We start from the raw sequence: 15,354 nt of genomic DNA on the forward strand, positions 1-15,354 counted from the left end.
GCTGAGGCTCAGCCCCCCTCCCCACATCCTGAGGGAACTGATGAGGCCTGGTGAGATGTTGTCCCCAGCTGACAGTGTGGTCTAGTGGTTAAGAGCGGTGGACTGTTAATCTGGTGAACCGGGTTCGCTTCCCCGCTCCTCCACATGCAGCTGCTGGGTGACCTTGAGCCAGTCACACTTCTCTGAAGTCTCTCAGCCCCACTCACCTCACAGAGTGTTTGTTGTGGGGGAGGAAGGGAAAGGAGAATGTTAGCCGCTTTGAGACTCCTTTGGGTAGTGATAAAGCGGGATATCAAATCCAAACTCTTCTTCTTCTGCAGAGCTTCTCCTGGATATCATGCCAGGCCAGGCAGTGTTGAGAGACGCCGCACAGACCTGGTCGGCCCTCCATCATGCAATGCTCGTGACATCATGTGCGCTGCATGCCTAATGTCACACACACACACCCCAATGTCAGGCACGACTCGACACCCATGGCCTTGTGTTCCTGCGCTGCCCTGCGGGGATCAGCTGGCTCACGGGGCAGCAAACTTTGCCTCCGCGCTGCTGCGTGAGCTGCAATCAGCGGCGCACTTTCTCAAGGGTAAGAAAGCCCCTCTGGAGGTGACGGGGGCTTAATTCCAAGCAAATAAATATCAACAATAAATTTCATTTGGGGGGCAGGGGAGAGAAAGGCACCTAGACATTCTGTTGTGGTGACCGTAACCTAAGGTGTCCCTTGGCGATTAGCTTTTAAACCTGAGTTTTTAACCTGTCATGGATGCTTTAGCCGAGATTCCCGCATAGCCAGGGGCTGGAATAGATGACCCCAGGGGTCCCTTCCAATTCAACAGAGTAGGCATGATTCTATTCTGCCACCCATTTGCCATTGTGGCCTCAGCAGCCAGTCCTCTGGGACAGACAGAGAGAGCTTCCTCTCTGCTCCCTTATAATTGCTTTCTTGCTGGCATCTGGCCATGTTGCCAACCTCGGTGACTCACCCTCCAATTAAAGTTACTGCACAATCCCCAGCCACAGGAACAAAAGCCTGAGAAGAACGCAGAAGACAGAACGCAGAAGAACTCCCAGCAGTTAAACAGATCATAACAGAGACTTATAAAAAGTCACACAGTGACCAGGTAAACTTCTTCCGTAACTGCAGAAGGAGAAAGGGCACCAGGCAAAGGATTACAGAGCACAAGGCATGGGGAACCTCAAAGCCAGGGTGTGGGTGGGTGCCTAATGCGGCCCCCCAGGCCTGCCTATCTGGCCCTTGAGACTGTGTACAGCCTGCATCTCCCACTGGCTTCTTCCTCTACTGACTATACCTGGAAGGAATGCATCTTTGAACTTCGATAATCTCTCTTTACTTGTTTGAATGGAGAGTAGAGCGTTTTTGGCATCACCCACCATGTCTATGTGGCCCCCTGAAGGTTGCGCACGATGGGATGTGGCCCTCCAAGCTGGAGAAGGTTACAGAAAAGTAAGCCAGGCTTATTCCCAGGTAAATGGTTTTAAGATTGCTCTCTAAGTGATCTACCAAGACCAGCAGCAATAATAATAATAATGTTTATTTATACATGCATGCATGCATGCATACATACATACATACATACATACAGTGGTACCTCAGGTTACATATGCTTCAGGTTACAGACTCCGTTAAACCAGAAATAGTACCTCGGGTTAAGAACTTTACCACAGGATGAGAACAGAAATTGTGCGGCAGCGGGAGGCCCCATTAGCTAAAGTGGTACCTCAGGATAAGAACGATTTTAGGTTAAGAACAGACCACCAGAATGAATTAAGTTCTTAACCTGAGGTACCACTGTACATACATACCCCACCCATCTGGTCTGGGTTTCCCCAGCCATCCTGGGCAGCTCCCAGCAGAATATTATTAATAATGATAAAAAAGTGGTAAAACATCAAACATTAAAAGCTTCCCTAAACAGGGCTGCCTTCAGATATCTTCTAATAGTCAGATAGTTGTTTATTTCCTTGACATCTGATGGGAAGGCGTTCCACAGGGCGGGCACCACCACCAAGAAGGCCCTTTGCCTGCTTCCCTGTAGGTTCAATTCTCACAGTGAAGGAACTGCCAGAAGGCCCTCTGAGCTGGATCTCAGTGTCCGGGCAGAACGATGGCGGTGGACATGCTACTTCAGGTATACTGGGCCGAGGGGAAAACTACTGTTTTATATTCTAAGCCAGAAAGTGTGTTCTGTTCGTAGAATCATAGAATCAGTGTTGGAAGGGTCACCAAGGGTCATCTAGTCCAACCCTCTGCAATGCAAGAATTTCAACTAAAGCATCCATGACAGATGGACATCCGACCTCTGCTTGAAAACCTCCAAGGAAGTCCACAACCTTCCAGGCTCTCCCTCTGTTGAACAGATTTTACTGTCAGAAAGTTCTTCCTGATGTTTAGTCACAATTTCCTTTCTTGTAACTCAAAGCCATTGCTTCGAGTCCTGCCCTCCGGAGCAGGGTATTTGTAAGCCAACCAGGGAGCCTTTTGCGCATAAAAGCAGGATGCGTTGCTGCTTTTTTAAAATGCTACTCCAATGTAATATGCTATTACTAAAATGTTCTAATCTCAAAACTGCCATTACTAATTTATGAGATTATTTTTATCCTGCACCTTCCGTTCCATCCCATCCCCCAGAATAATATCATTAAAATGCTAACAATATTAAAAATATATGAACAATTCAAAACCCCAGAAGAAAGAGCCCAGCAAACAGTACAAAAAAAAAAAGAAGACCAGCGCTACACTAGGAAAAACATGCATCTTCCCAAAAGCATATTTCTTTTAATAATGACCCAGAAAGACTACGATAAATATTTATATGCAAGATAGATTTTTTTTGCTAAGGCCCTAAATCTTTAATAGAATAGCCCTATACTTGTCTATAATTGTACCTTGGTTTTCGAACAGCCTAGTTCTCGAACATTTAGGCTCCCAAACAATCAAAACCTAGAAGAGACTGTTCGGTTTTCGAATGTTCTTTTGGAAGCCAAACGTCCAATGAGGCTTCTGCAGCTTCTGATTGGCTACAGGAAGACGTGCCCTGGCTGAGCAGCTAGAATACAGTCATACCTCGGGTTACAGATGATTCAGGTTGGGGGTTTTCGGGTTGTGCACCATGCCAAACTCGTAAGTACCGGAACAAGTTACCGTATTTTTCGCCCCATAAGACGCACTTTTTCCCCTCCAAAAATGAAGGGGAAATCTGGGTGCGTCCTATGGGGCGAATGCAGGCTTTCGCTGAAGCTTGGAGAGCGAGAGGGGTCGGTGCGCACTGACCCCTCTCGCTCTCCAGGTTTCAGGAAGACATCCGCAGCCTGGGCAGCCCTGCAGGAGGTCCGGCAGCGATGTCTAGGCTGCGGATAGCAGCCTGCTTCCCGGAGCGTCGGGCGCCCTGAAAGCAGAGCGCCCGGCGCTTCGGGAGGACATCCGCAGCCTGGGCAGCCCTGTGGGCGTTCTCCGCAGGGCTCCCCACGCTGCGGATAGCAGCCTGCCGCCCGGTGGGCGGGGCGCCCTGAAGCAGAGCGCCCCGCGCGCCGGGCAGACATCCGCAGCGTGGGGAGCCCTGCAGGGGTTCCCCGCAGGGCTCCCCACGCTGCAGATAGCAGCCTGCCGCCTGAGGCAGACATCGGCCAGCCCCACAAGCTCAGGGAGGCGCAGCGCCGTTCCTCGACCTGGTTCGGTTTCCCCGACCTGCTTTTGGGGGGGAAATAAAGGAAAAAAATTTTTCCTTTATTTCCCCCCAAAGAAACTAGGTGCGTCCTATGGGACGGAGCGTCCTATGGGACGAAAAATACGGTACTTCCGGGTTTCGGCGCTCGCGCATGCACAAAAACACCAAATCACAGCCTGCGCGTGCGCAGACGCGGCGCTGCGGGTTTTGAACACTGCGGGTTATGAACGTGCCTCCTGTACGGATTATGTTCGCAACCAGAGCGTCCACTGTACTGTGTCCAGTTCTAGGTGTCACAATAAAAGAAGCAGGGCTTTTTTGCAGCCGGAACTCAGTTCCAGCACTTCACCACTGACATTATAAGAGAAGGAAGGAGGCGTTGATGGTGAGTTCTGGCAGCTCCTTTTCTAGGAAAACAGCACTGTTAAGAAGGAGACTGAGAAGCTGGAAGGTGTGCAGAGGAGGGCAACAAAGATGATCAAAGGTCTGGAAAGCGAGCCTTATGGGGAATGGTCATAGGAGTTGGGTATGTTTACCCTGGGAGATGTTTAGCCTGAGAGGAGATAGGATATCCCTCTTCAAATATTTCAAGGGCTGTCACAAGGGCTGTCACATGGAAGAGGGAGCAAGCTTGTTTGTTTTCTCCTGCTCTGGAGGGTAAGACCCAAAACAACAGATTCAAAATACAGTCATACCTTGGGTTACAGACGCTTCATAGAATCATAGAATCATAGAGTTGGAAGAGACCACAAGGGCCATCGAGTCCAACCCCCTGCCAAGCAGGAAACACCATCAGAGCACTCCTGACATATGGTTGTCAAGCCTCTGCTTAAAGACCTCCAAAGAAGGAGACTCCACCACACTCCTTGGCAGCAAATTCCACTGTCGAACAGCTCTTACTGTCAGGAAGTTCTTCCTAATGTTTAGGTGGAATCTTCTTTCTTGTAGTTTGGAACCATTGCTCCGTGTCCGCTTCTCTGGAGCAGCAGAAAACAACCTTTCTCCCTCCTCTATGTGACATCCTTTTATATATTTGAACATGGCTATCCTATCACCCCTTAACCTCCTCTTCTCCAGGCTAAACATGCCCAGCTCCCTTAGCCATTCCTCATAAGGCATCGTTTCCAGGCCTTTGACCATTTTGGTTGCCCTCCTCTGGACACGTTCCAGTTTGTCAGTGTCCATCTTGAACTGTGGTGCCCAGAACTGGACACAGTACTCCAGGTGAGGTCTGACCAGAGCAGAATACAGTGGCACTATTACTTCCCTTGATCTAGATGCTATACTCCTATTGATGCAGCCCAGAATTGCATTGGCTTTTTTAGCTGCCGCGTCCCACTGTTGGCTCATGTCAAGTTTGTGGTCAACCAAGACTCCTAGATCCTTTTCACATGTACTGCTCTCAAGCCAGGTGTCACCCATCTTGTATTTGTGCTTCTCATTTTTTTTGCCCAAGTGCAATACTTTACATTTCTCCCTGTTAAAATTCATCTTGTTTGTTTTGGCCCAGTTCTCTAATCTGTCAAGGTCGTTTTGAAGTGTGATCCTGTCCTCTGGGGTGTTAACCACCCCTCCCAGTTTGGTGTCATCTGCAAATTTGATCAGGATGCCCTTGAGTCCATCATCCAAGTCGTTGATAAAGATGTTGAATAAGACCGGGCCCAAGAAAAATGCTTCAGGTTGCATTTTTTCGGGTTACGGACCGCCGAAACTCAGAAGTACCGGAATGGGTTACTTCCGGGTTTCGGCAGTCGCGCATGCGCAGAAGCGCTAAATCGCGCTTTGCGCATAAGCGCCGAGTTGCAACCCGCGAATGCGCAGACACGCCGCTGTAGGTTGCGGACACTGCAGGTTGCGAACGTGCATCCCGCACGGATCACGTTCGCAACCCGAGCGTCCACTGTACAGTGGTACCTCAGGTTAAGTACTTAATTTGTTCCGGAGGTCCGTTCTTAACCTGAAGCAAAGGCGATTCTGGCTAAACATCAGAAAGAACTTTCTGAGCTGTTCAACAGAGGTTCAGCCTTGGGAGGTTCTGGACTCTCCTTCCTTGGAGGTCTTTGAGCATAGGTGGGAGGGCCATCTGCTATGGATGCTTTAGCTGAGATTCCTGCATTGCGGGGGTTGGACTAGATGACCCCTGGGGTCCCTTCCAACTCTACAGTTTTATGATTCTACACATCTCAGACGGGGTGAGGTGGGGATGGGGCGTATGACAACCGCAGCCTACAAGCAGCTTCTTGTGGGTGGGATGCAGTCTTCTGCACCCCCAGTTCCCGAATCACTAAAAGTCTAAAGAAGCACCTCAAACTGAGCACGGAATCCAAACAGGGGTTGTGCTTCTTGTGCTTTCCTAGCGTCTGTGGCACAGCGAAAGTTTCAGCCACTTCTTGCCAGTCTCTTGCCAAAATCAGTGGCACTTCAGTTTGCTTCCTTTTGCCCGAATCATATCTGTTCCCTTCCTGTGAAACATTACACCTGGCTCGGCAGAGGCACGCAACAGTAAACAAGACGGGGCGCAGAGCAGTAAGAGCTGTTGACAGTGGAATTTGCTGCCAAGGAGTGTGGTGGAGTCTCCTTCTTTGGAGGTCTTTAAGCAGAGGCTTGACAACCATATGTCAGGAGTGCTCTGATGGTGTTTCCTGCTTGGCAGGGGGTTGGACTCGATGGCCCTTGTGGTCTCTTCCAACTCTATGATTCTATGAAATTAACAGCAACAACACACCCGCCGAACACACACCGACATGGAGAAACAGTGAATCGGCCACACAGATTCAGAAGCAAGAGGGGGTTTGTAGGCAGCGAGCGATGCCCATTTCTAGATTGGCCCAAAGAGAAAGCATAAAATAATTTAGTGTTAAGATACGTATTCTTGGGTGGAATATGGAAACACAGACACCACCAGGGTGCCGGAAAGCAAACACACAGAAGAACCCAGTGGGATTTGCCCTCCCTTAATTTGGGTTTTGTTTTGTTTTTTCCATTTCTAGATGTTAGTAAAGGTAAAGGTAAAGGGACCCCTGACCATTAGGTCCAGTCGTGACCGACTCTGGGGTTGTGGCGCTCATCTCGCTTTATTGGCCGAGGGAGCCGGCGTACAGCTTCTGGGTCATGTGGCCAGCACGACTAAGCCGCTTCTGGCGAAGCAGAGCAGCGCACAGAAACGCTGTTTACCTTCCCGCCGGAACAGTACCTATTTATCTACTTGCACTTTGATGTGCTTTCGAACTGCTAGGTTGGCAGGAGCTGGGACTGAGCAACGGGAGCTCACCCCATTGCGGGGATTCGAACCGCCGACCTTCTGATTGGCAAGTCCTAGGCTCTGTGGTTTAACCCACAGTGCCACCTGCGTCCCTTTTCTAGATGTTACTGAACTACAACTCCCATCAAGGATCCTGAGATCACGTTAAGGGTAGCCAAATTTTGTGTGATTGCCATAAAACTTAGGGAACAAGCTGTGCTATCATAATGATTAAGGCCTTAAATGATAATTTTAGGTTATACAGTCATACCTCGGGTTGAAGTAGCTTCAAGTTAAGTATTTTTGGGTTGCGCTCTGCAGCCACCCGGAAGTAATGGAGCACGTTACTTCTGGGTTTTGCCGCTTGCGCAGGTGCAGGTGCTCAAAATGACATCACGCGCATGCGCAGAAGCGTCAAAATGCAACCCGTGCACGCGCAGCCGCGTCTTACGTTTAACTTCAGGATGCAAACGGGGCTCCAGAACGGATCCCGTTCGTATCCAGAGGTACCACTGTATGTTAGCGACCAAATTTTAATTTATATATATTTTTAACTGTTGCTATATCCGTATTGTCCCTGTTATACCTAATAGTAAATTCAAATTTATCCCCATCATGTTTTATGACTTCCTTTATATTGCATGTGGGCTGGAACTGGTCTGTGACTGAAATAATAAATTCGTTCGAACTACAACTCCCGTCACTCCTAGCCATTGGGTATGCTTGTGTGAGCTGATGCAAGATGTTGTTCAGCAGCAACAAGATCCTTTTTAGATCTTTTAATTGTTTTACAATGTGTGCATCTGCCGCCCTGTGCGGCTTCAGGAGGAAGGGTGGCATAAAATAAATTTAAATAAGCACATAATATTTTATACTAATAACAACATCTGGAGGCCCAGTGGTTCCTGGCCCCTGCCCTAGTCCCTCCCAAACCACTTCCTTCCAGACATTTCACACCCAGGCTTGTTCAGTCAAGCTGCCATTTGTCAGGAACTCTCTGCCAAGATGGCAACACCGGTAGAATCATAGAGTTGGAAGGGACCCTGAGGGTCATCTAGTCCAACCCCCTGCCATGCAGGAAGATGCAGCTGCCCCATACAAGAATCAAACCTGCAACCTTGGTGTTATCAGCACCCAGGCACTGACCAGACCCAATGATGCTTAGCTTCAGAAAAGTGGGGGGACCATATGTCTTCAGACTGCCAAAATCTCTTCTTAGGTATAAAACCAATTGCAACACACACGCTAGAACAATTCCATCAAAATATTGCAACATTCATAATTAAAACTTGCAAGAAAGCAACCCCATTAAGATGGAACAACAGTTAAAACAGCAATTAAAATTATCATATCATATCCTGGCTGGCACTTGAGGGGGGGGGAGTAGGATTGCAGTATTTTTCCCACCAACAAAAATATGACTCTTTAAACATTAGTTTACGGCAGTCAAAAGATGAGATCAGGGGCAGAGGTGTTCAGTTGCCTCTTCCCAACACTTGTCCCAAAAAACCACATAAACAACTTTATAATAAAATAATAATAATAAATTTATGCCCTGCCCATCTGGCCAGGTTTCCCCAGCCACTCTGGGCGGCTCCTAGCAGAATATTAAAACACGATAAAACATCAAACATTAAAAGCTTCCCTAACCATGGCTGCCTTCAGATGTCTTGTAAAAGTAACATAGTTGTTTATTTCCTTGACATCTGATGGGAGGGTGTTGCACAGGGCGGGTGCCACTACCAAGAAGGCCCTCTACCTGGTTCCCTATAACTTGGCTTCTCGCAGTGAGGGAAACGCCAGAAGGCCCTCGGAGCTGGACCTCAGTGTCCGGGCTGAACGATGAGGGAGGAGACACTCCTTCATTTATTTACTGCTCAGTAAAACAACCCCCTTGGAAGGTGGATGTTGAGCTTTCATAGTACGAATTGCACCCAGGGCGCAAGCCAGTGCAGCACAGGGGTAAAAGTGTCAGACTAGGACCTGGGAGACCAGAGGTCAAATCCCCTCTCAGCCACAAAGCTTGCTGGGCGATGTCAGGTCAGTCATTTCCTCTCAGCCTAACCTACCTAGCAGGGGTGTTGTGGGAAGTAAACGAAGAGCGAAGAGCCATACATGCCACCTTGGACTTCTTGAAGCAAAAAATGGGGTATAAATGCACTAAATGCACTAAATCACTAAATACTGCTATAGCACAGAGTACAGAAAGGCCCCAGAGCAAGTCTTTAGCTGCAAATACTCTGCTTGAAAGCACGTGAGCACAAATCGCATGCAGGTGTCCCAGGAGGAGTAAAAAAAGGGCAAAATCATAGCTGTTCTTTTGTGCAAAATAAAACAAAGTTTCGAAAAAGAATTTCAATGTGCAAAATTTATACTGCTCACAGTACAGGAGCTTGCTTTTTCATAATGCAGGACTGATGTCAGATGCTTGTTCTTTTTTTTTAATGTGTAGGGAATTTAGGTCCATAACCACAAACAGCCACAGAAATGTTCCATAGTTGTTGCGCACCAATTGACCCAGTACAAAGCCCATGCAAAACCAGTGGTGGCAAGAAAACGTGTGCAGTCCAGTTAAGTTCAAAAGTTATTTTATCTATTCAATTCAGGAATTAGAAACCAATGTTCCAAGTACCGGTCAGTCACCCCAGATTCTTTACACTTATTGACAAAACACCGATGTTGCTGGACTCCAGCTTCTTTTAGCTATAGCCACTGGCTGGGGTTGATGGGAGCTCAAAAACATCTGGAGGGAGGGACATGGGCCCCTTTTCTCTCTACCAAGTAGAACGCAGTGAACATATTTTCCCTGGTTTCTCAGTAAGTAAGACTTTTTAAAGATGAAAGCTGAGAATGCACAGATGTTATAGCTTGGCATTTTGTTGTGGGGCCCAGTCCCCCACTGTCAGGGACTGGCTGGAAGAGGACGAGTGGTGGGAGGCAGCAGCTGGGGACCCCCAAGGGAAACCGCAGAGGAGGAAGGCTCAGAGCCCAGGGATTGGCAGCAGGACACTAAGGAGAGGGGGGGAAATTGGGAGGAGGTTCTAGATGCTGAAGGAGCAACAGGGTTTAGTGAGCAGGAGGAATATGTGACTGGGAGCTGTTCAGACTCTGAGGCTGAAGCAGAGGAGATGAATCAAGATACTGCTGAAGAATCCAGGGGGGTCTCCCTCTCCTGCTGTGACAAGCCCACCTCTACCCTGGTTTTGAAGAACGTGCTGAATATTGAGGAGGGCAGAACAGAGGCCAGAGGGAGGCAGTTTGAGACTGCTTGGGAAACATCCAGGAGAGGAGGAGCCTTAGAAAGGCTGGAGGGCAGGGACCTGCTCCACAGGGCAAGACCTACTGTGAAGTGTTGCCGAGTTGTGTGTTGTTTCCTTGAAGAGTTAACTTCACCGACAAGTGACCTGCTGCATCTGACTCCAGCCTTGACACCCGCATGGCCACAGCTCTGGGGAAAGTCCTTCCCATCTCGTGGGAAGTTTCCAAGGTCAGATCCCAGAGTTTCCCCCATACGTCTACATTTGTCACTGACAAATTCTGGACTCGCCAGTTTTTGGAGTTGTTTTTTTTTTGGGACTGGGATGCAATCGCATCCCACCAAATGCAGGTTGCACAATTATAATTGCTTGCAACATGGAGATAGCCTGGATGTTTTGCAACGAGGCAAGTGGTGGAGGACATGCACTGAGAGGTGTAACCTGGGTCTGATGCAACTCGTCACCTAGGCTTCCTGACAGCAAATCCGTGTGCATGCTCAATAAACAGGTTGTCTGGAAGTGCCCTCTCTTGGGGTGAGGAGGCAGCTAAGGCTGAGCAGATGGGTCATGCTGCAAAGAAGCGGTGGATTAAAAGTCCCAGAAAGGACAAGAGGGAACACAGGAAACTGCTATTGGTCCATCAGACTCAGTAATGTCTACACCAACTAGCAGTTCTTAAGATTTTAGGCAGAGAAACTCTCCCAGCCATACCTGGGGATTGAACCTGGGACTTTAGATGTGCCAGGCAAGAGTTCTACCACTGAGCTATAACCCTTCCTCAGAAGCTGCATCTTGATTCACAGACCAGTTCATCATCAGTTCTATAAAAAGGAATCCATTTTTTCCCCCAGGCCAGAAATCCCTGCTTAAGAGGCAAGAGAGTATCTCTAGAAAGACTTATTTGTTCCTAAAGGTGCAAGCATGGAATAGCTGACCAATCCTCAGAAGAGAGGGGAAGGAGAGGAGAAGGAAAAGCAGAGTGCCTACACATCACACATTTAAAGCACACTGCTCCCAAGAATCTTGGGAACTGTAGTTTGCTATGGGTGCTGGGAATTGTAGCTCCATAAGGGACGCGGGTGGCGCTGTGGGTTAAACCACAGAGCCTAGGACTTGCCGATCAGAACGTTGGCGGTTTGAATCCCCGCGACGGGGTGAGCTCCCATTGCTCGGTCCCAGCTCCTGCCAACCTAGCAGTTCGAAAGCACGTCAAAGTGCAAGTAGATAAATAGGTGGGACTCTGGTGGGAAGGTAAACGGCATTTCCGTGCACTGCTCTGGTTCGTCAGAAGCGGCTTAGTCATGCTGGCCACATGACCTGGAAGCTGTACGCCAGCTCCCTCGGCCAATAAAGCGAGATGAGAGCCGCAACCCCAGAGTCGGTCACGACTGGACCTAACGGTGAGGGGTCCCTTTACCTTTACCTTAAGGGGTAAACTGCAGTGCCTGGGATTGTTTGCGAAATTTGCAAACTAAGCTAAGGCAAGTAATGAAGTAATGAAGGTAACTACTCAGCAGCGCTACCTCACCATTTGGAGAAGGGAATAATTTCCTAGTGGGGGTGCAGAACCTGTTAGAACTGCAAAACCTGACTTATTTCCTCTCTCCTGTCCAGCCCCTAAATGTACATAATACAAAGGAACAGCTTCAAAGTCACAGGCTGTTGGCCAAAGCAGTAAGCAATGCTACCCAGCCATTGCATCAAACTATTTTTTGGTTTTGCCTTTGTCGAAATCCAGGTGTGTTTGTCGCTCTGAGCTCCCTTGGGAGGAAAAGGGGGGTATAAAACCGATGCACAAATGCAACACAACACTCTCTCCCCCCCCAAAAATGAATTTCTCTCTCTCTCTCTCTCTCTCTCTCTCTCACACACACACACACACCCAAAGCCACAAAAATTAGCGAGATCCTGTGAAAATCCAACGATGGCACCAGAAGAGCCGCACGGCTGAAGCATTCCTGGGATTGCAAGCAAGGTTTTCACCAATGGATCGGAGCAAAGAGCAATTCTGCGCTTTTCGCTTTGACCAGCAGCCAGACGTGCAGGCGCTAATGTTGCGAAGAGCCTCTCTTGCGCACTAAGCTGTGGTTCAAATAAATAACTATAGCAGCCGGCAGGCTCGGCAGAGAACGAAAGCAGATGCGAACAAAAGCCCTCTTCCACTTTTCCTTCGGTAGGCACTGAGTTATTTGCCCCGCCGAAACGACTATAACCGCCGCCCCCCTCCATTTCTTTTGCGCCTTTTGTAAATTTGCAAAGAATTAACGCTGGCAGGAAGAAATCCGCCCTTTCTTTCCCCAGCGATCGAGAAACTAAGGCGTCCCCTCTCCACCCAACCTCATTGCAAAGCCATAATATATATATGAAAGAACTCCGGGTCATAAAAGCCGCTTGCGCTCCTGTATCTTTAAGGGCTGCCGAGCGGGGAAAATTCCACCAGGTTCGCCTTCTCTAGCCGGTGCAGTTAGGAGAAGGGGGGTGGGCGCTAGGGAGCCACCCCGGAGGAAAAGTCCTTTCTGTATGTGCAACTCTCCAAAAATACAGTATCCATACCTGAAATTATGACTCCCACAGAAAACCTCAACGGAGGCCAAAAGGAAAAGTCGACGCGACCCTCCCGGCTCCCTTGCAGGCCCTTCTCCAGCCACAGCAGATCCGTATGAATGATCTCCGTTGCGGATCCCCGATCAAGCCCCATTCAGCATCAAACCAAACCCATTCCCATCCTCGCCCCACACGCTCCCAGCTTAAGATCGTGGAAGAATTCGCCACCCCGCCTCTCCTGAATGGGATTTCCCATCTGTAAACCCCATTAATTCGCAAACTTTTATTTTTTTTCCCCCGCCTTGCAGTTCACCGGACCGTGCGCCCCACCGCCGCCCATCGGATCTTGCCTGGATCAAGACACCGGCCGCTTCCCTGCCCCCATCCGCCAGCTGATCTCTTCTCTCTCTCTCTCTCTCTCTCTCTCTCTCTCTCTCTCTCGCTTTTTCTCTTGTTGTTTATTTCCCCTCTCGTGCTGGAGCGCGCGCGTCAGATCCGGGGATGCTCCCCCGCCCCCGGCGACCGCGCAGGCGTCCCTGGAAACCAAATGTTGCAACGTTCTATTCCCACCCCCGCTTCATTCATCGCGAAACTGGCGCCCCCTAAAGAGAGGAAGAGACCGCGAATCAGTAGGGGGCTGGGGGGTCAAGCCGGAATCACTACCCCCTCCCTCCCTCTCTGTGCTAGAATGTTCCCGGACATCTGGATTTGCAACAATAATACTGTAATAACAAAAAAGGGCTAATTTGCCTCTTATGGATGCAAACCTTCGGTGTCCCAAAGCGTCGGCTTCCAGTGCCTGCAAATGAAGGCTTTGATTTCTACCAATCGCCAGTAAGGGAGCTCAGATTGAAAGGGGAGCCGCACTAAAAGAACGCTCTTGAACAGGGCTCGGCAAACTTTTTCAGCAGGGGGCTGGTCCACTGTCCCTCAGACCTTGTGGGGGCCGGACTATATTTTGAAAAGAAGGGGGGGGGAGAACGAATTCCTGTGCCCCACAAATAACCCAGAGATGCATTTTAAATAAAAGGACACATTCTACTCATGTAAAAACACCAGGCAGGCCTCACAAAAAACCCAGAGATGCATTTTAAATAAAAGCACACATTCTACTAATGTAAAAACACGCTGATTCCTGGACTGTCCGTGGGCCGGATTTAGAAGGCGATTGGGCCAGATCTGGCCCCCGGGCCTTAGTTTGCCTACCCATTCTCTTGAACCAACCCCCCCCCCTTTTTTAGTTTTAAAACCTAATAATCCCCGGCAATGTTCCCTCATGCATAAATCCTATTAACATTAATGGCATTTGCTCTCAAATTAGGGTTGCAACCAAGTACTGCTGTCATGTGCATTTGCTGTGGGTGCTCAGGCCCGGGCTTGGCGTTGAGGCAGCTGGCTGGTCATTTTGAGAAAGCTGGACTAGGTGGGCCATTGGCCTGATGCAACAGCCAGGTTCCTCTCTTCTTTTCTCATCTACAGCTGTATCCTATGTAAACCACTGGAGCAGACTCTTGCCACACGTTGACACTTCTGCAGAAACTATTGCGCCAGCTGCCAGCTGGCCAGGTTAAAAGAGTGAAGTCCAAGTTCCTTTTTCTGGTGTACACAGCCTTATAGAGCTTGGGACCTAAAATATCACCTGTACTCTGCGGGAGATACCACCTCATCAGGAGACCCATTCCATATGAAGGCCTTTCATATGGTGACAACATCTGCCCCGGGGAACTCCATCACGTTATATTAATTTATGGTTTACTTTCTACATTTATTTCCCACATATATGGTACATGCTAAGGGACCACTTCAGCCCTGAGTGCTGACTGGAAGGACAGATCCTGAAGCTGAGGCTCCAATACTTTGGCTACCTCATGAGAAGAGAAGACTCCCTGGAAAAGACCCTGATGCTGGGAAAGATGGAGGGCACAAGGAGAAGGAGACGGCAGAGGACGAGATGGATGGACAGTGTTGTTGAAGCTACCAGCATGAGTCTGACCAAACTGCGGGAGGCAGTGAAAAACAGGAGTGCCTGGCGTGCTCTGGTCCATGGGGTCACGAAGAGTCAGACACAACTAAACGACTAAACAACAACAACAACAACTAATTACTTTGTATCTGGCTCACATAAAAGGTCAAAAAAGGGAAGGGCTGTAGTTCAGTGGTAGAGCTACTACCTAGTAAGCAGAAGTTTCCAGGTTCAGTCCCCAGTATCTCCAGGGGAGATTTGGAGAGAACCTTGCCTGAAAACCCTGGGGAGCTGCTGCCAGTCAGTGTGGACAATGTTAAGGTACATGAACTGATGCTCTGCTTCTGATGGTCTTTTTTTTTAAAGTACCATTAAAAAATTTGAAGAGTTGCAATTCTGCTTGAGGCAGCGAAATGTGTTAGTAAATGTTCACAAGCAACAGAGAGATGATAAAAAAAATCCATCTCGCCTGCAGTCTCGGAGAAAATCTAGGCTGTACACCTTTATAAGGGACAGTGTGGTTAGAACAATTACAGGGAAATGCTACAGAAAAGAAAACTCCATGTTAAGTGTTCATAACAATATTGCAGTCTCCAGATACCAGCCCTGCATGCATTTACATGGCAGCAAGCCCAGTTTGACACAATAAGAATCATATCCAAGTAA

At 48.8% G+C, this 15,354-nt stretch overlaps 1 protein-coding gene across 2 annotated transcripts in view; it reads right to left on the bottom strand.

The window, feature by feature from the left end:
• Positions 1-13,129, bottom strand: part of PPT2 (palmitoyl-protein thioesterase 2) — a 58,095-nt gene extending 44,966 nt beyond the window's left edge. For both annotated transcript variants that reach the window (XR_013835274.1, XM_079964008.1), the window contains exon 1: positions 13,076-13,129. The gene's annotated coding sequence lies outside the window, so the exon portion shown is untranslated. The remainder of the gene's footprint in view (positions 1-13,075) is intronic.
• Between the last annotated feature and the right edge of the window lie 2,225 nt (positions 13,130-15,354).

The sequence above is a fragment of the Podarcis cretensis genome (assembly GCF_951804945.1).
Source record: "Podarcis cretensis genome assembly, chromosome: 2".
NCBI lineage: Eukaryota > Metazoa > Chordata > Lepidosauria > Squamata > Lacertidae > Podarcis > Podarcis cretensis.